Source organism: Cupressus sempervirens, chromosome 8, assembly GCF_028749045.1.
Source record: "Cupressus sempervirens isolate cs-2001-9-10 chromosome 8, ASM2874904v1, whole genome shotgun sequence".
Lineage (NCBI taxonomy): Eukaryota > Viridiplantae > Streptophyta > Pinopsida > Cupressales > Cupressaceae > Cupressus > Cupressus sempervirens.
Window position 1 is genome coordinate 689,826,634 of NC_143125.1, and position 21,509 is coordinate 689,848,142.

Below are 21,509 nucleotides of genomic sequence, written 5' to 3' on the forward strand. Positions count from 1 at the left end.
TTATCTTTGTGCATGGTTATTGTTACTATTTAGCATTACTTTATTACTTTGTTATGTGTGGTTTAAAATAACAAATAATATCCAGTTGGTGACCAAAGTTTCAATATGCTTAAAGATGTTCAAGCTTCAATGGATATTGTCGAGTCAGGATTTTGACATTATAAGGGCATGGTTATGGCTTTTTTCTCTCAAATGGGCATGGTGACATTGCTCTTGATGGTGGATGAAAATGGAGTGAAGGGTTCATTATATGACGATTAGGATTCAATCTTGAGGCAAGCTCTTAGATATCCTACTACTAGTGTCTTTAGATTAGGTTTGTAGAAGTGCTTGATGAAAAATTGGAAATAACAATGATGCAAGCCATCACTTTGAAGTCTACCAACAAAATTTAAGGAGAGGCAAGCAAGGTCTCCAATATGCATAAATGTACGAGACACCCACAATAGCAAACAATGGACTTGCAGGGAATGGAAAATTGCATGATGTGACCACTCTATGGACAAGGGCTTAGTGATGAAAGAGAGAAGAGGAAGACAAATGAAAATAAGAATGATTGTCTACACAAATAATTACAAAACCATCAACATACCAAATTGTTCCAATCATCTTGAAAGACTTATAAAACACTTTCAACCATTAATCTCAAAAGTTAACGAATTTTGTTTCAAAAAGGTACACCTTCGACGTAAAAATAGATTATTAAATTCATATGAATAAATACTTCAAAATATTCCTAAATTTTATAAACAATTACAATACTATTTTTCAAAGCTCCTATGAGAAAATGACTATTTAGAAATCAAGCGCACTATTAAATAAAATATTTGAAAAATAAAAAAAACTTAATATTATTATTTCTCATCTTTTAAAATTATTTTATAATTATAATCTTTCACAAATAGATATTAAAAATTAAAAATCAATTATTCAAAATTTTTAATCAATTCAAAATTATGATCAACGATACATTTATCCATGTAGAGGAGTTGCCCTTCTACGAGGCCCCACGGAATCAATGCTTTCAGAAGAAGCTCCCATACATATAAATAAATGGATTGAAAAATTAATTAAAAGAATATTATTTCTGGCGCCAATAACACATGAACCCTACATTGCAAACCGCCTCTCCGTGTTCTTCCTTGTCCTTCTGATTAATTGTCCTTGCGGGATGCTTTCTATTCTGCTGCCACTCATTTGCTCATCAAGGTAAAACCCTATTGCATTTTCAGGGTCTCAAGGTTTTCTGAAGTTCTTGCCGTATAAGTTTTGCAGTGATATTAGTTTCAATCTTAAATACTTTCAGTTATGCTTCTTCTGTTTTTTGTATGTCTGTTTCTTTGTAATCATCCACAGCGGAAAAATCTACTTCCGAGTCCTAAAGGAAATATTACCTAAGCACGTTGACATTTATTTCATTTTAGATCTTCAAACAAATTCGATTCCTCAGAATTTGCTGCAAGAACATTGTAATATGATTAAAAAAATAGATTTCTATTTTTTTGATATTACTCGAGAACTCTGCTAGTATTCAATAGTCATTTTCATTCGGTACGGTACAATTTATTCCATACAATGATACAAGCAGTACATTGCTAGTTTACCATCATGATACTTTTAATTGTTTAATTCTTAATTATTTGTGTTTTTCTTAAGAATTCTATTTTATTTTCACGTTTATTATTTGAGTTTGGGATTTTCTCGTTGTTGCCGACGGATGTAGGCTGGAAGGCTGTACCATTTTTTTGTGAAAAATTGGTGCTGAAGGATGTGGGTGGGGATACAGGCGTATTACATATATATCTACACTTTGTCGGCTTTAATACGGGGATAAAATTGAGGCCTTTTTAAACGATTCAGATTCTGCAAACAATTCTGCTTTACAATGTTGTCTGTTGGAGATTAGGTTTATGTCCATTGTAGTTCCACTACTGGCTTCTACTTTAGGATAAGCTGATGTGATTCAAAATATATCAAACTCCTCTTAAATTTTCAGAATTTAATATATTATACAAATTATATCATTTAAGTAAACGATGCATCGTCCATTTTCGTATCAAGTTTGGATCTTATACGACTTTGGATTTTCAGTTGTCAATCTAATATGTTAGCAGTTAATATATCAGGTCATAGCGTCCTTATCCTTTGAAGCTAAAGTTCCCTGTTGATGTTTCTTTTGACTGGGTACAACGGATCATGGGTTGAATATCAGTCATTACAGTACTATTTGATCAAACTCATCCAGTGCTTACTCTTGCCATTGAAATCGTCGAGCCACAGTAAGATGGGCACTTCGTCTAAATCTGATGACATGGTTGTGTTAATGGAAAAAGATCAGGGGCTGTATGCCTCACCTAGGTTTCTATAATATCTCGAACAGGATATTTGCGGATGTTTCCTTTCAACAATACACTCAGAGATAAAACATTGCAGATAATTTCCAGCACATTTGAAAACAGTAGAAATGCCAACCGACACTTTTCTAGCCACTTCTTGAATACAATATTAGATTCAAATATAAATAAATGTAATACGAGACATTCAATAAAACCAATGGTTTTCCACAAGATTACAATTCATTATTTCCAAAATAACATTCAAGATGTCGAACATATAACCATGATTTACAAACTGATGAGACGAAACCAACAAACTCTTGTAATTCCTTAAACAATGTTATTGCATTATACAGCAGCAATATAACAACCAGCAAATAAAACGTTATTGTATTATATAACAACAATACAATAACTAGTACACAAAAACCAATCCTAAATACAGATTTAACAGTCGGATTGGAATGATAGGATAAGAACTTGTAGGCGCGAATGAAACACTTGAAGTGATGTTTCCTGGGATAATGGGTTTGCGTCCACTGTTTGCTAGCTTGAGGGGCTACGTCCTCTAACTAGCGAAAAGCTGAAGCTTTCTGAGACTCGCATGAGAGAAAAACTAAACTGAATAATAAAATCAAGCGTACCCTACTATGAGCCTCTTTCCCTTTTAAAATGCAAATCAAGACTCTTCGGCTCCTCTTTGGTTTTCGTCTTATTCCTTTGTGGCTCTTCAACTTCCCCAAGGCATTATGTCTTGTTCCTCCTTGCCCCTTTTGTTGTCGGTAGATTTTGTATTTTGTAGCCGACTGGGTTATGCCATCAGAGATTGTGTATTGGTAGCCGACAGGTAGATTAGGATTGTTTTGTAGTCGACGGACCTCTTCTGGAAGGTTCGGCGGAAAGTATTTATACACCCTCTTGGGTCATTGTAAAGTATCTTATCACCAGTTATGTAATCTGTTCGCATATGTGAATAATCTAAGGAGTTTTGCTGTTCGTGTTCATTATTTGTGTGTATTTCTTAATTAACCTATGCCGTAAACATTTGGCGTCGTTGCCCTATGAACCTGGAAGGTGGGAGGAATGAAGATTAATGCCAAATTAGCTTAACAAGGATCGAAATAAGGCCAAGGGAAAAGATGGAATCCATACTGCGCAAGAACATTTAATTCTGGCACAGCAAGCCGAACGTCGAAGGAGATTCTAGAAGATTGCCAACGAAAACTTAAGCATGGAAGAATTATTGGAGGAAACTCGGCGGCGGGTGGAATTGGTGGAAGAAGCACGGGAGGAGTTTTTGAATTTGTGTTCGCTGAGGGAAGAGAATCCAGATGGAAGAGCATCGACTCGCATGGCTCGAAGTGTTGACGGAGCAAGAGCGTGGAGTGAACTCTTCGTTCAGGATATACTTCCGTAGGGGACAAATTTAGAAGACCCTTCTTCACCAAGGTTCGCAGTTGTTGAGATTGCCGGTGTGGGAGTACAGTTCGCTGGTGTGGGAGAATAGTCTGCCGGTGTGGGAGTGCAGATCGTCGGTGTGGGAGAACAGACCGCCGGTGTGGGATTGCAGACCGCCGGTGTGGCAGTGCAGACAGCCGGTGTGGGAGACCAGTCTGTCGGTGCGGGAGTGCAGATCGTCAGTCTGGGAGACCAGTCTGCCGGTGCGGGAGTACAGACCGCCGATGTAGGAGTACAAAGCAACGGTGTGGGAGTGAACAACGCTTGTTTACAAAAACCAACTGTGATGGTGGGACCAAAAGAAAAACTGCCGAAGTTCGATGGCAATGGTACGACTAATCCCATTCGACATTGCAAAACATGTGAAACGATCTGGAGGGCAAATGGCATAACGGATGAAGACGACTAGATGAGGCAATTTTCGGCCACCCTACGAGGCGTGGCAATTGATTGGTTTACTAGTGTAGATCCGCAGAAGCTAGATAGTTGGAATAACATTAAAAAGGAGTTGTTGGCCGAATTTCAATTGTTGCGCAATGATAATGAAATTGTAGCAAAGATCTTCAATATTAAGCAGGGAAAGAATGAAACTGTCTGTGTCTACGCTAGGAAATTAAAAGACTTGATAAACAAAATGGAAAATAAGCCGGCGGATGGACTTCAAAAAAGATGGTTCGTGGAAGGTCTACACCTGAAGTTGCGGAAGAAAATGAAAATTGTGCTGCCGTTGTCATACACAAAAGCTTATAATAGAGTATTGAACCTTGAAAGTGAGTAGAAGACAAAGAAGAAGAAGAAGACTAGCTCATTTGATTCTGATGGCAACGAGCCTTCCGGAGAAGATAACAGCGACGATGAAGGTAGTAGCAAGAAGGTTCGCGCCCTACAGAAGGACATGATCCGCATGCTGGTGTTTAAAAATATGCAGAAGGAGACAAAGAGCAGTGAGCTGTTGTGCACAGAGTGTAAAACTGATGGTCATACTAAAGGATCCTGTCCAAAGAACCAATTTTGCGACATTTGTCAAATCATGGGCCATTCGACAAAGGAATGCCCCTTTAACATGAAAACCAGAGGATCTCCATAGGTGCTTCTTACACAGGTAGCTTCCACGTCAGGAGGGAACGAAAATGCAAATATTGATGGTGCCACTTCGGGTGGGTACAGGAATAATAGCAGAGGGCAAAACAACAATGCGAACAATAACAATAATAATGGTAACCGAAGTCGAATCTAGTATGATGCAAACGGACGACCGATCGTTCAATGCCGAGCATGCAATTTGTGGGGCCACTTTGCCCGAGATTGTACAATGGCGAACACACCGAAACTGTTATGCAGATGGTGCGGACCCGGTGACCATGAAGATGGCAAATGTCTAAAATCTGGAGTCAACTTGATCACTGTCGGAACAACTGAAGAAGAGGTGTTGGCGATTACACGGAAGCAAGCAAAAGAGTACCCGGACCTGGCGGAAGAAAAGAGGAAATTGGGGGAAGCGCGGGCGGAAATTGAAAAGGCATCCTAGGCAGAGACATTGCAGTTAAAAGACATCACCGACACCTCGGCAAGGAACTCCGCAGAACAAAACATTGTACGACAGATCTTACAAACGGAGGTACTTGTCAAGATAAGTGACCTTCTCACAATGCCCCAGTTACGGACGGCCATTCTGAATTATACACCGTTTTCAAAAGCAACGGAGGACACAGGAAGGGACAGTAGTGGAACGACGACAATAGACCCAATGCTTCTAGCACTCACAACAAGAAGGCATCCGGCGGTCGTTGAGATGGGTTTGTGTTCGACGATGTATGAAGAGATGCCATGAGCTGCAGTGTTTTCAGATAGAGATGGCTATCTACCGTCACTCATAACTGGGATATCGTTAGCCCCTGGATTGGAATTGGGGAAGCTATGGCCGCAAAGTTAGCACAATTTAAAGAAAGATCAGTTAGTCAGTTAATGTATTTTAGTTGTTAATTTGTCTCAGATATTTTGTTAGTCGTCAGGAGATGACTTTTCTTTTTGGGGGGGATGATGTTGTCGACAGATTTTGTATTTTGTAGCCGACTGGGTTATGCCGTCAGAGATTGTGTATTGGTAGCTGACAGGTAGATTAGGATTGTTTTGTAGCCGACGAACCTCTTCTGGAAGGTTCGGTGGAAAGTATTTATACACCCTCTTGGGTCATTGTAAAGTATCTTATCACCAGTTATGTAATCTGTTGGCATATGCAAATAATCTAAGGAGTTCTGCTGTTCGTGTTCATTATCTGTGTGCATTTCTTAATTAACCTATGCGGTAAACACTTTGTCCTTTATATAACATAAAATCGACCCTTTTAATATTTTGAGCCTATGTCTCAGAGTCAATTTAATATTGCATAAAATAGGACTTCAATATTTCTAATGTTCCAAAAGGGAACATTACAAATCTCCCCTCTTAAAATTGCTTGTCCTCAAACAATTAGTGCCAAGATCCCATACGAGTCTACAGGCAGCCCTATAATCCAAACTGAAAACAATTTCGGCCACACTGCAAAGTCAGATGTCTCTCTGCCATCTATATCTCAATCGGATCCTTGGATCCCATATAACTCTTTGAGAAAACTCAGCACCTGAAAACTGATCAACAATGATCATCACCATATTCAACCTCAAACTGAATAGAACTACAATAAAATCCTCGTCCAACCATAGATACAATCTGCCAACACCTAGATTCCAAACTCTGTTATGCTGCCTCGCTGCTATGATGAGATAGAAATATATCCAGGGTCCATGTATAATCCAGTAGAATATGAAGACCTGAACTAAATTGGGTGATGTAAGAAATGAGTTGCTCAAAAGTTGAAACCATCATCCCATGGATGTCAAAATTCATACCATCGACATAAACTTGGAGAATTCCCAAGTGTCTAGGTGCTATGAATATGAAAGATGCTGAGAATTTAACCACAAACCTTAGGTAAATACTCCACCGATGACTGTTTAGAGGTTGATGAAGGAAATTCACCCAACTCCTGAATGGGTTGAAATCGGAAAATATGCTGGGGCTGATCAAATGATAAGCAACAAAAGTTGATTCATCATTCCCATGTTGAGATCCGGATTCACTGCTAAGATATGAGCGAGGATCTCAAAGTTTGAAATCAAGCTCTTCCTCTTTATGGCAAACAATAGATGATCCCTCATTTAACACAAAAAGAGGATTGTTGGACATCCAATCAGCAACAACTTCAAACAAGGGTTTGTCAACAAACTGAAAGTGTTCTGAAGTTTTGCTACTTAAGCGTTTGGGGCAGCTATCCAAGTCATACACCTACTGAATGCTCTCAAGTTCGTCAATGACTTCTTGGAAGAATTCCTACCTCATTCTATTCTCATGTTCTCGAGAGTGTTCCATGAGCTTGATTTGATTTTCTGCTCCCTGTAGAGATAATTGAGTTTCACTCAGTGCCTCCTGAACATGCTTTAGTGTCCTATTGAGATCCTAAATCTCATCCTTTTCCTTATTTGATTGTGTTGCATAAATCTCAGCAACCTTAAGAATATAATCCCTGTTGGACAGTAGAAGTAATCTAGTTTCATAGTCTCCAGGGCTGTTTTGACCTTCTGTATATCGGCCACATGCCAGTCACCTTCCCCTTCCCTTGGGACCTTCCTATAGAGCTCCTCAACCAACTCGTGGTTACTGTCATACTGCACCAAGGATGCCACAACCTTGTCTTTACTAACCTTCAGTTGATTCTATACGACATGTATTTCATTATCTACCTGCTGAAACCGTTCATTGTCTTGTAGTGTCATCTTAGGTTGTTCCTCTAAATTTCTGTCATGGACGTAGGAAATATATGGTTCATCACTTAGAATTTCCAATTTGCTATTACCTCATGTGCAACCTTCTATATCAACCTGCTTGTCAAGGCTAATCTCCCATTCACCAACATAGAAACTTACACCCTGCGTAACATCACTTACAAAGTCACGAGGAGGCTGTAAATCAATGGTGGTTGATAGTTCTTCTTTTTTGAACCAGTAACTGTGCCAACGAAGGCAAAGGCTTCTTGCTACAACAATAGATAAAAAGCAAGCAGGAGCACAATAAACAAGCAGGGGTTGTAGGTGCGACATCCCAACACATCTTTATGCTTGCAGAGTCACCACCTTGCTTAATAGCATCCAAAACAGTTCGGTGCATGCAGAGGTAGATTCCCTGTGGCAGAGCAAGTAGCAGTTAACTCAGGTGATCCAATAACATCAACATCCTGCTGGGCCAATAGCATAAGATCCCTAGTAAGCACCACCCCCCCTTTGAGATTATTAAATAGAGACATGGGCTTTTTCAAGATCGTCAATTTGAAGATTTTGAGCTGCTGGAAATTCCTCATACACATTTTTGTCCTGGTCTTTTTCAAAGAGATCCTGAGCTAATTCAAAATACTTCTTTTTTGCCAAATTGGTCCTATCTTGGAATTTTGGATGGAAATCCACGAAATCACTGAAGGCTAATTCTTTTTGAATCTTTGGAGGGAGTTTTTTGTATTCAGCATACGTATCAAGTGTCTCTGTAGTCATACTTTGTATCCATCTTTGAAGTGGTGCATCCATAATTTGATTATCTACTGATGATCCATGTTCAGTTTCTTCAATGGGTAATTTTTTGGAATAATTAATAATCAATTTTGCTTCTTCTAATGAGATATTTGCAACCTCTTTGACATTCACCTGATTATGCATCGGTTCATTGATTCCCTTTTCATGTACTGTCCTTCAGTGGTCCAAAATTGGCTGTATAGTTGTGTTTGCAGGAAGCTCTACAATCTCAAGTACAGAACTCTGTGACTTCTCATTTTTCACTGTTGCCTTCTGAGATATGATAATTATGTTTATCGTTTGTCTCTTTTGAATGAGATTTATCTTTGTAAAGAGATGCTGCCTCTCCTTTTCCCCCACTCTTGGAAAGAGTTAAAATCCCCATCTCTTTAGTATTCCTACCTTGCTGTTCGTTTTCTTCCTCCTGAACTATTCTGATACGCAAATCATTGTCTATTCTCATTGCTATTTTCAGATGATCTCCTTCCAAATTGGTATCGGCCAATATTCTTCTCTCTTGTTTTCTCAGACAAAGCACTACGAGAATCAGAAGGCACAACATTTTTCAAGTAATGTATAGCATCGGCAACATCATATGATTCGGACAAAACATGACCCACTTGAGTTGGAACAAATGATTCTCGAATACAAGGAGATAGCGATACTGATAAAGATCTCAGAGATGCATAAGGTGACCTGGATTTAACTATGGGCTTTCTAGACATAGAGCGGTCAGAGATCGGTTTAGACCTTGTATTAGAAGACATTGAACATGAACTCAAGGACCTCGAATGAGGTGAACTAGCCAAAAGAGAGTCTTTATGTAGTGTATGATTTGGAAAAAACTTGACTGTGAACAAGAATTAGATGAGTTAGAATGAGTCTCATGCTGGCTCTCAGAATGCAGAAAGGAGGATTGAGACTTGCCTCTTACTCCCGTTGGCTGTGAAATAGAATCTGTCTTAAGTTTATTAGCCCCCTTTCTAATCTTTTTGATTGTTCGACCATCTTTTTTATAATCAAACAGATGCCTTGAATGTTTCTGCCTGATTCTTGAAAATCTCTCAAATTTTTGATGAAACCTTTTGAACTTATCCCTTCTAGATAAAGCTGCTCTAGAACGACAATCGCACGTGACATGACCTGCTCGACGACATTTGAAACACCTTTTTGAAGAATTGTTTGCACCATAAGAATCAGTAGATTTAAGTTTTTGATGCTCTTCACTTTCACTTACGTCTCCTTCATTTCTATTATTAGGATGAGGATCATAATTCTTCAGCAAATCTTTCTTCACGCCAAGAGATATTTTACGCTTCATAGATAGGAATGAAGTTGCGAGCCCAAATGCTTTCCCTTTATCAAATGACACATCGACCGCCATCTTTCATCTTATGAAAACGATGTCCAAGAATTTACTTCTACCAACGTGGTTGTTATATGGGATACGTTACAGCTGTGCCTTGACACTCAAACTCCACACTGATGCCAACTGATTGGGACTCAGTGTGGACGGTAAAAAAATAAAAAATAAAAAATTTGATGCTGCTTCGATAATGACCGACTTGGAGAATAAGTAATGCCAGAACAGATGCCGGCACATCTCCACCATGTCAAGAATGTGATGCCAAGTCACTGTAATCTCATATAAATCCCTGGTCTTGTTGTCAGACAACACATTTCATAATTTCTTTAGCGCACATGATAAAATTAATTCAGTGCCTGCCAGGCCTCTCGTTGTTACCCAGACTCTCCTCAATAATTTTGCTGCGGAGGGAGAGTTCGCTATATCAGTTACGTTAACCAATTGACACGTTAAACTTGGTTCAAATCATGTAACGCTCTACTGTATCTTCTCACGTTACCAACAATGTTCAAGGGGTGCTTTCCTTCAATTGATGGAAATGACTCGATTTCAACTTCCAAGATTCTTGAGTTGAAACCACGTCTTTAGTAATGCCTTGGCCAACGCCCAATTCTAAAATTTGATTGTGGCTGTAGGAGCTTATAGAACACTTGTGATTGGTCGAGTGCCAATACCTAACTACTCCACACTCCCACCTGTGCTAGCTATAGACTGCTTGGTGTGATGTTATCGACTTGGAGGCTCACAAGCCCGACTTACACACAATTACAGGTAATCATAGTTTGGATGGATGAAGGCTCGCGTAGTTATACCATGTCTATTGTTTCGTTCCTTGTCCCAACAACACCTTTACTCCCGTAAATGGTTCTTGTTGTTACCTCCTTCCCGTCGTTAACTAGAGTAGATGGTATTCATTATGGGATGGAATGAAAAATTGTTGACTGTCCATTGCTTTCAGATTTTACGGCTCTGTTACTATTATGAAAACTCAAAAGAATGTTGCTGTAACAAATACTCACACCACAATTCTTCCAATGCCACAAAGTGAATGCTCCCTCAACTTGCCATCCAATTTGCATTAGCCAATTGATATTCTGCTTCTATTCACCTTCCACAATTACGGAGAAAGTGCAACTGCTCAATAGATCAACATTTCTGCCATTCATGTAACATTCAAAGTTTCTCAAATGAAGATAAGAGTCGATAAAAAACTCTGCACCATGAAGGAACATTATGGCTACTAAACTTCAATTTCTATATTGCAGTTGTATATGGGCAATGTTAGTATGCTAATAGAAACCAAATTTAAATAAAGCTTCTACAAACTAAAAAAAATTCATAAACTTCAAGATAGACTAAGATGAGCTCTCAATTGAGAATATGAGCCATTAATGGACTCTCTCAATAAGAAGCTCTCTTGTTGAGTAGCTTTGTCTAAATAGATAGGATGTATGCTCAAGCTTTATGCTTCAAAAAGGGCTTCAAATGGAGTTGGAATTTGGGTGTGAGTGTATGGTTTTGATGTAAAATGGCTTCTTAAAAATGGCATTATGACTTTACTTCATGGATTGTGTTATTTTGCAAAGGGGAAGGATCCAATTTATAGGCAAGAGGCTTGAGGGATTGAGGGCTAAGATGCAAGGATGGGAAAAAGCTCATGGAGGGCTCAGATTGCATGAGAGGAGAGCACATGGATTGTGCTTCCTTACAGCCAATTAGGGAGTGACACCTGTCACAGGGTGAGAGGATGGAGGAAAGGGGAAGGATGAATCAACAAAGGAGGCTCAAGGGATAAAATCTTCATAAAGACCCTCATAATGGCTTGTAAGAGCAATAAAAGGGCTTGGAAGAGTCATTTATGGCCTAGTGGGCTTCATAAAGTTTTATGATTGAGATATTTTGAGGGAGATGAGAGCAATTTCGACTTGGGCTTGATTAGGAAGGTTTTAAGCTTGCTTAGGATTGTGCAAATGATTAGAGGATGGATTAGGATGGTTTAGGATTAGCTTAGGGATAGGCAAGTGGATGGCATTTAATGAGGGTGGGTGAAGGAGGAGATATTTGTTAACTTTGGCTTGGGTTAGTAAGTCTTAACCCATGTTTAGGGAATGTGACAAGGTTAGGAGGGGATTAGGATTAGGTTTAAAGACATCTTCTAGAAGAGTCTAGACTTTGGATGAGGATAAAGACTTTTTAGAATAGTCTAGAACTTCTTAGGATGAGGATGAAGACTTTCTAGAAGAGTCTAGAACTTCTTAAGATGAGGATAAATTAGATTTTTAGGAAATAAATAAAGTTTTATTTATTTCAAGGGTTTGGGTTGAGGAAATATTTATTAAAACTTTTTTAATAAACATGAGGATTAATATTTAATCTTAATTAAGGATTAGAAGATTTTGGAAGAGGTTAGTGGTCTTAAAGAAATTGGCCAAGTTTTGGACAAAAAATAAATTTTTTATTTATTTTGGGTTTTTTGGTCAATTTATTAATTAAATAATTAATAAATAAGGAAATAATGTTTAAATAAGATTTAAACATTTTTGGGAGGGATTCCTTAATTAAATATTTTTAATTAAGATAAAGGGATTTAATGGCATAAAAATAAATAAATAAATTAAATAATTAATTAATTAATAAATGATGATGTCATCAGGAATTTTTCAGAAAATAAAAATACTTTATTTTCTAAAGGTTTTTAGGTGTTTACATTTTGCCCCTCTTTGATGTGATGCCGCAAGTGGCATGGCATCAAAGATAAGAAAATAAGATGCCCAAGGCTAGAGCAGAAGAGGAGAGAATGGACTGTGAGATGCTCCCTCAAGAAGGCGGCGGGGAGAGAAAGCGAGGCTCGATGGCTTCTTGAAAAGTACAAGAATCTCAGATGAGCAAGGAAACTCAGATTGGCAAAGAGAAGGGGCTGAATTAGCTCAAACTCTCACTATGGGAGAATGATAAAGGAGAATCAGATGCACAAGAGGAAGCAAGCTTAAGACTTCAGGGATTGCAGAGGATGAAGGAGCGGAGCACTATAAAAGGAATCCAGGATGGGGAGATGGATGAGGGGATTAAAAAGCTGATGCAACAGGATTTCAAAGAGTCAGATTGGCGGAAGATGGGTTTCAAAGATCTCTAGGACTAGGATTGTGGATCTCGAAAGATGAGGCTTGGTGGATTGATTTAAATTGGTGGATCCCTAAGACTAGGATTGTGGATCCCTAAAGCTAAAGTTGAGGAGTGATTCAAAGAGATACTGATGCATAAGCTGGGGTAGGAGAGACGGATGTTGGATATGGATGGGGGATAATGGAGATGAAGGAAAACCATTGAAGCTTTTTGAGCGGGGGGATACTTCAAAGAGAAGTACCACCATGTAGTTGAGCACTAGATTTGCTATAGGACTGTTGGTTAATTGCCAAAGTTACCAAGAACATCAAGGCCTTTTCACCAACTGTCTAGAGGACTGACGGACTGACTCAAAACAACACGCAAGGATTGCCCCAGCATCACACATGAATCTCGAAAGAATCAGAGTGGAACCGACACTGGGTAACCCACAAGCAGAAAAGAAAAACAAACAAAAGACCTGATCAAGACCTTACGCTCAGATTGCCCCATTTGCAGTATACCATGATATGGAAGATTGTGGCAACTTTGAGGAGAGAACAAAAAGATTGCTTGGAAAAGATACTTCAAGACTCAAAAGGGAAGATTCCAAATCAAAAGAAAGTGAAAATCCAAAAGAGAAACATTTGCCAACGAGATGGGTAGGACGAGGTACTAACGGACCAAGATCAGACATGAGGAAAGCTATATCCTACAAGGATCTATCGGAGAGCACCTAAGCTGGTGGATCTGGATGAGTGATGCGTTTGGCAAGCTGAACTAAGAAGGATAACACTTTGGTGACAGGAGATCTAGCTAAAGGATGCATTGGGATAGCTAACCAAGGGTTGTGCGATGTGTGCAAGATGCTGATCAAGGAGGAACTGACACAAAAGCTGGATAGATACAATGGTACTAAGCTAAAGAGGATGTACAAGCTGACGGACCAAGATATTTACAAGGTGAAGCTGACCAAGATAGTTACAAGCAGGCAAAAAGCTCAGGATGATAGGATAGCGGGATGGTTCGATGTTGTGCAAGATGCGAAAGCTAAGGGTGGGGTGATAGCGAAAGATACGGATTTGGCAGGATGCATCCAATGATGATGAGAGATTTTGTGACCAAGGATAGCTAGAGGAGCAGGATGAGATGGCTGGATAGGATGGTAGATAGCTAGGATTATGAGGGATATAAAGAGATGACATTGGGTTTGCATGAGGATAGCCTAGAGCTAGATACCAATGACAAGGGAGGATGGACAAGACAAGATCTCCAAGGAATATAGTGCCCCCAATCAGAAGATAACATGCGGAAAGAGTTCTTATGATGGATGTGATAGGATTGAAGCTAGGATTGAAAAAGCTAAAGGGGCTAGGGAGATGGATGATAGCTGGGATGGTTGGCTGAAGCTGCAGGAGATAAGTGGATGGTGTGAGATGGAAGATGGAGGGTGGAGGATAGGTGGATAGATTGGAAGATGGAGTTGGATGTCAAGAGATGACCAAAAGCATAAGGGTGATAGGCTAAGCTGGGGATGGTGGGATTACGCATGACGCTTGTTTGCCAAGTTTTCATCATGGTACTTGTTCAAGGCGCTTGAATTGCCAAGTTTTCACCAGTGGATGCTTTATTTTTCTTTATTATTTTTTTTTGACTTTTTGACTTTGGACTTAGCTGGAATGATTTTGGCTTTCTTCAGCTATTTTTGGCTCATAGATGTTGGTAGGATGGATGAAAAAGGATTGGATTGAACAAGTGGAATGGTGGGTGGGAGTTTGACAGATAATGGATGCGAAGACATAAGGCTTGTGGGTAAATGGATGAGGAAAATGGAAAGATCATCATTGGCACACACCTTGAGAGGTGATAAAGTAGTGGGAAAGATGGTTTTGAGCGAGGTTGAGGAGAAAATGGAGGAAGAGAAAGATAAGGACTAAAAGTAGAGTTGGAAGATGGAGGATGGGAAATTTAGGATAAGAAGCATATGGACTAAAAGTGGATTGGGGGGATGAAGGATGCTTATATGGGGATTTGGAGGAAGGATGGATGGATGAGGCTTTTTGAGTAGCATGAATGGATGTCAATTGAGATTTTTCTTTGAGATGCATTTCTTTTATGAGCATCTTGGGTATCCACATGATTTTTGACTTTTTTAGCTTGGGCTTTTGTGGCCTCTTGACTTTTTCTTTGATTGGGATTAAATGTTTCTTGTTTTGAACATGTATTTTAGAAGGGACATGTTGAGACTTGGATTTTTGTGGATTTTTGGATTTATGCTTTTGTATTTTGGCATCCAATATGCTTCTATTGGCCATGGGATGGGAACAAGAGCATGGAGGAGATGGAGGGATAATTGATGGAGTAATAGGGTTTAAAGGTTGGAAGGGATTCAAGGGTGAGTGCCTTTGATGATCTAGCTGGTGGATTTGAGGGGATGGAAGGATAGATTGGAACATAGGATATGGATGGATATAATTGCCCAAAATGGATGGAGGGAAGGAAGGATATGGGCCCAAAATAGATGGAAACGGGGAAGGTGTAGGTCCCAAAATAGATGGAGGGGATAAAGGATTCATATTAGGTATGTAAGGACCCAAAATGGATGGAAAGGGTGTGGGATTTAGATAAGGGATATATGGACCCAAAATGGAGGGTTGGAGATAAGGAGTAGGATGAGGGCCCAAAATAGATGCAGAATAAGATGGATGGGAACTTTGGGGTGGAGATGGAAGGACTTGGGACCATGCAGGAATAGCAGGGATACCAACATCTAGAAATACATTTTCATTTCTCTTTTCAATATGATGTTCATTATTTGGAACACAAGATGTGAGTCCATTACTAGTTGAAGGAGTTGGAGCTTCGGATATGATAATTAGTTCTTTTTCAATGGATCTATCATCATGGATTATGGGAGATGTATGATCATGAAGCAGAGGAGATGGGAGGATAGGATCTTGAGTTGGGTGGGCTGAGGGAAAGGGATCTTGAGATGGAGTAAGTAAGATGGTAGGATTTAGATATGGAGGGGATGGTAAAAGTGGATCATGTAGGGGAATAAGTGGGATGGCGGGATCTGCTGTTCTGTCGGAGGATATTTCAACATGCCTTTGGACAAGATCTTGACAGGAATGGATGGGAGTGGATGCATGAGGTTCATTATATGGGATTTGGATAATGCTTGGAGGAGGAGATGTGGATGGGATTTGGAGTGATTCGATGGGTGGTGGGATTTTGACGCTTGTGGGAAGTGGAGGGATTTTAAGCAATTTGATGGATGGTATGGGGATGGTAGCTATGGGAGATGGAGGTGATATTATAGATGGGGAAGCTTCATCACTGACTACTTCACATGGTTGGATTAGATGACATGGCTTATCGACTATTGGAGGCGGCTTTTCTTGTATTTCCTCTAGGAGATTCCTTGGAGACTCGTGTGTCAGAGGTGGAGGTGGATTGACAGGAATAGCTAGTGTGATGGGGGTGGAAGATTGGAAGCTTGGTTGATTGGGTGATGGAGGAGAAGCTGGGATATTAGATGGCATGACTAGATAGTTTGGAATAACTCTTGGATTTTGGGGGATGGTTGGTGGACGGCCTCTAAGGCTCTCAAGATACCCGTCATAGTCAACAAGATTTTCATCATCATTGGAATAGGATGTAGCGGGAGCAAGGACAATACGACCGAACACATCATGATAGGTTTGGGATTTCATGTTTTCATGATGAGTCGGATGGGGATGGGGTCTTGCATATGGATGAACACGGAAGCCCATGGTTGGATTTGGATTAAGCTCAGATTTTGGATTGGGTTTGCAAAGATTTCCTAGGGAAAGTCAAAGCTGCATGACAAACCTAAGGAGGATTGGATGGGGATTTTAGGCTTTTCTAAGGATGGAAGACTTCAAGGGCATGCTGTCAAAAGGTGAGGGTTTTTCTTTCCTATACGCTGGATTGGTGGAGATTGTGTCAAATTAAGGATAGACTAATGATCCGATGGGCATGACACGAGATTGACCACTTGTGGATCCCAACCTTTAGCTCAAGGTGATGAGGGATAACAAGTGACAAAGCTAGATTACCCTAGACAAAGCTCTGTCAAAGGGATAACCTTGGTGAGGCTGGTGGATTGGTCGGATTGATTGGATAGCAAATTCTAGCAGAATGACAACAACTCTCTAAAGGCTTGGGTGTGATTTTGGATTGGGTTGCTAGCTGGCTGGGGGGATGATTTGGAGAGACTTTGGATTTGGGATTGTTCTAAAGCAAGGAACTAGATAGATTCAGTTGCAGTGGGGGAGCTTGGATGATTTTTTGATGAGGCAGTGACTACGCTAAGTATGCCTTGAGCTGGGAGATTTTTGCTTTTTTGGGATTTTGACCAAAGTTGACAAACATTCATTCAAAAGCTATGAACAAACAAGCAGACAAAATTTTGGAGCAAGCACGTCAAACACACCAACATCCTAGGAAGCTTTCTACAAGGATGAAATTTGTTATAGCTAGGGAGTCCTCGATATACGCAAGGTACGTGAGGCCCAAATCCGTAGATGAAACCAAAAAGATGTCACACAACCAAGAGGAGCGGTAACCCACTTCTCCTTTTTCACTTCTCAAGGGTATAAAGTTCCTTGAGGCTTAGCCCGAGTGACAAAATCTTGATTCCAAGAGAGGTGTCTTTGGATTCACCTCCCGATTTTTATACTCCACCGAAATGCTGGAGTTGAGGTCGTCCCAAGGGGTGATGAAATCCCCAAGCAGGCCTCCTAAAAAGAAACAAGGTTTTAGGATCCTAATCTTATGCACCCAAGATGGCCTCGAAAGACGACAAGGGGAGAGAAGACTTGGATGACCTTGGGTTAAAAAAAAAAACGCTTGTTCTTTTACCAACTGACTCTTATGTGTGCTAATCTAGACTTTGCAAGCACTCATGTTTAAGAGACAATGTTCAATTCCAACTTGAAGCGCCAACAAAAGTAAATCGATCGAAGAATGCAAACAAGAAGAAGAGTTAGGGTCAACAAAAGCAAACTCGCGCGCCCTGAGGCCCTCCACGTCAAGTATCGATTAATTTCCTTTAAAGCATTCAAGAGTTGGTGTGATTTTGTTTTAAGCCCAAAGCAAAGATGTGCGAGACTCGATTTGTCAAGCGCGCGCCCGGAGGCCCTCCACGTCAAGATTTGTCCAATTTTTATGCCCAAATGAAGTGTGAGCGAGATTAATGCGTATTCAAGGAATTTTCTAACTTAGGAAAACCACTAAAGACCCAAGTGAGTGGAGTTTGATTTGCGTGGAGCACTTAACACCCTCTTAGGTGGACCCATCCCCATAGATGGCGCTGAGATTGCAACCAATGGTTAAATTGATGGGTGATTAAAGAGGGTAAGTCCAATGACAAACTCACTCAAAGCGTTTTTATTTGTTTTTATAACTTAAAAGATTACAAAAATGTAGATTCTTTTTATGCTCCAAAAGATGATTATTTGATCTATGGCATTCAAGATTGGATTTGTTGTTTTAATCATGCATTCATAAAAAAAAAAACTTGATTTTAATCCATGGCACTCAAGAGTGATTTTAGCAACATGCATTCAAAGACAAGTGATTAAACATTCAAGTTTTTTCTTTTGAGCATTCAAGATTGAGATTTTGTATGTTGTTTTAAGAACTTTGAAGTGCTTTGTTTTAACCTTAGAGCATTCAAGATTGTTTTGGACTCAAAAGTGAAAATGACTCTTTGGACTTTGGTTTTCATTCAAGATTTTATGTTCTAGTTTGCATGTTTTAAGCCCAAAAATGATATTCCTAGGTTGTTTTGATGCATGAAAAACCTAAGCAACATTCAAGATTTTGCAACAAGACATTTGTTTGGAACAAATAACAAAGCTTTTAGGACAATTTTTGGCAACCATTTAGGACTCTTAGTTTTCATCAAGTTCATTTTATCCTTGATTGATGCTTTGAGTTTGATTTAGATTTTAGTGTGCACTTAATGTTGATTTTGAACCTTTTGAAATGGAAACTTGAAGTTCTTTTTAAATTTTCAAAAATGAAGTGTTCCTAACTTTGCATGAATGCATCTAAAACCTTGATGTTGCAAGGATGCAAATGATTGGATTGGTTTAGTTTCACTTGTTAAAAGATTTTTTTTTTTTTGCAAATTTTTAGTTTTTTAATGGATTTAAGTATGATTTGAGAGTTCATTTTAAGCACTAAAAATAAGTGTGTATGATTTTGCTTCCTTAAAAAAAAAAATGGCCAAGATCTCCCACAAGAAAAAGAAGAAGAAGTAGATGGAATAAGAAGAGTATAGACAAGAAGAGGAAGAAGAATTCCAAGTGCTTTGTCCACCTATAAGTTTGAAAAATCTGCAAACACTATGAGATAGACTATGAGTTCCTTTGTCTTCTTCACGCTCATGTGGACTTACAAAACCAATTTATACAATCCTACCAATCACAAAAACAAACAAAATTAGCCAAAATTAGCAAATGACATACAAAACTTGACTAAAAAAGCTAATGAAGATGACCCATGCAGGGTCCCATCGGGCGTGCCAAAATGTATATGAGCAATGTTAGTATGCTAATAGAAACTAAATTTAAATAAAGCTTCTACAAACTCAAAAAAATTCATAAACTTCAAGATAGACTAAGATGAGCTCTCAATTGAGAATATGAGCCATTAATGGACTCTCTCAATAAGAAGCTCTCTTGTTGAGTAGCTTTGTCTAAATAGATAGGAAGGGCTTCAAATGGAGTTGGAATTTGGGTGTGAGTGTATGGTTTTGATGTAAAATGACTTCTTAAAAATGGCATTATGACTTTACTTCATGGATTGTGTTATTTTGCAAAAGGGAAGGATCCAATTTATAGGCAAGAGGCTTGAGGGATTGAGGGCTAAGATGCAAGGATGGGAAAAAGATCATGGAGGGCTCAGATTGCATGAGAGGAGAGCACATGGATTGTGCTTCCTTACAGCCAATCAGGGAGTGACACATGTCACAAGGTGAGAGGATGGAGGAATGGGGAAGGATGAGTCAACAAAGGAGGCTCAAGGGATAAAATCTTCATAAAGACCCTCATAATGGCTTGTAAGAGCAATAAAAGGGCTTGGAAGAGTCATTTATGGCCTAGTGGGCTTCATAAAGTTTTATGGTTGAGATATTTTGAGGGAGATGAGAGCAATTTCGACTTGGGCTTGATTATGAAGGTTTTAAGCTTGCTTAGGCTTGTGCAAATGATTAGAGGATGGATTAGGATGGTTTAGGATTAGCTTAGGGATAGGCAAGTGGATGGCATTTAATGAGGGTGGGTGAAGGAGGAGATATTTGTTAACTTTGGCTTGGGTTAGTAAGTCTTAACCCATGTTTAGGGAATGTGACAAGGTTAGGAGGGGATTAGGATTAGGTTTAAAGACATCTTCTAGAAGAGTCTAGACTTTGGATGAGGATAAAGACTTTCTAGAATAGTCTAGAACTTCTTAGGATGAGGATGAAGACTTTCTAGAAGAGTCTAGAACTTCTTAGGATGAGGATAAATTAGATTTTTAGGAAATAAATAAAGTTTTATTTATTTCAAGGGTTTGGGTTGAGGAGATATTTATTAAAACTTTTCTAATAAACATGAGGATTAATATTTAATCTTAATTAAATATTTTGAGTTGAGATTAGGGGTAGAAAATGATGGGATTAGCCTTTAATCAAAATTAAAGAAGGATTAGAAGATTTTGGAAGAGGTTAGTGGTCTTAAAAAAATTGGCCAAGTTTTGGACAAAAAATAAATTTTTTATTTATTTTGGGTTTTTTGGTCAATTTATTAATTAAATAATTAATAAATAAAAAAATAATGTTTAAATAAGATTTAAACATTTTTGGGAGGGATTCCTTAATTAAATATTTTTAATTAAGATAAAGGGATTTAATGGCATAAAAATAAATAAATTAATTAAATAATTAATTAATTAATAAATGATGATGTCATCAGGAATTTTTCAGAAAATAAAAATACTTTATTTTCTAAAGGTTTTTAGGTGTCTACAGCAGTAAGTTGGGATATTTTCCACTTCTGATCACCATAGGCTTTCGAATTTATTCTTCTGTCGAAACTTTGTTCAACCTTTGCAGTAAAAAGAGATGGAAAAAGCATCTTGGTCTGCACATCACCAATAGGTTGAACTCTTAGAGAGAATTCAGAACAAGACAATAGTTCGCTGCTCTACAATTCCATTCTTAAATCGATGAATGACATTCAAGAGTTAGGGTAAATAGAAAGTCATGTCAAATATTCAGATTGTCACTCAATCAGTAGGTTGTGAAGTTCAACTTAATATTTCCAAACATCCATGATAACACACAACATTTCAGGACTTAACTGCTGCAGCCGACTTTGTAAAGTGATATTCCAGGAACATTGTACTCAATATTTCCCTTTGGACTAATTAAAAATCTTTACTATAGATTTGTCTGTAAAATATCTGTTATTTCCCACAAGATGGCAGGTCTCGTGGCTCTGATACCATTGTAATATCCTGAACAAGGTATTTTCTAATGTTTCCTCTCAACAATACACTCATAAATAAAACATTGCAGATAATTTCCAGCACGTTCGAAAATAGTAGAAATGCCAACAGACACTTTTCCAGCCACTT

The 21,509-nt window shown here is 38.8% G+C and overlaps 1 protein-coding gene and 1 pseudogene across 2 annotated transcripts in view; one reads left to right on the top strand and one right to left on the bottom strand.

Moving 5' to 3' along the window:
• Positions 1-1,012: 1,012 nt before the first annotated feature.
• The window catches only part of LOC149544327 (acyl-CoA synthetase family protein), a 135,464-nt gene continuing 114,967 nt past the window's right edge, over positions 1,013-21,509 (top strand). The window contains exon 1 of one of the 2 annotated variants that reach the window (XM_089798788.1): positions 1,013-1,209. The gene's annotated coding sequence lies outside the window, so the exon portion shown is untranslated. The remainder of the gene's footprint in view (positions 1,210-21,509) is intronic. The other variant, XM_089798789.1, reaches the window with a different exon arrangement.
• On the bottom strand, positions 7,169-9,776 carry LOC149544328 (uncharacterized; annotated as a pseudogene).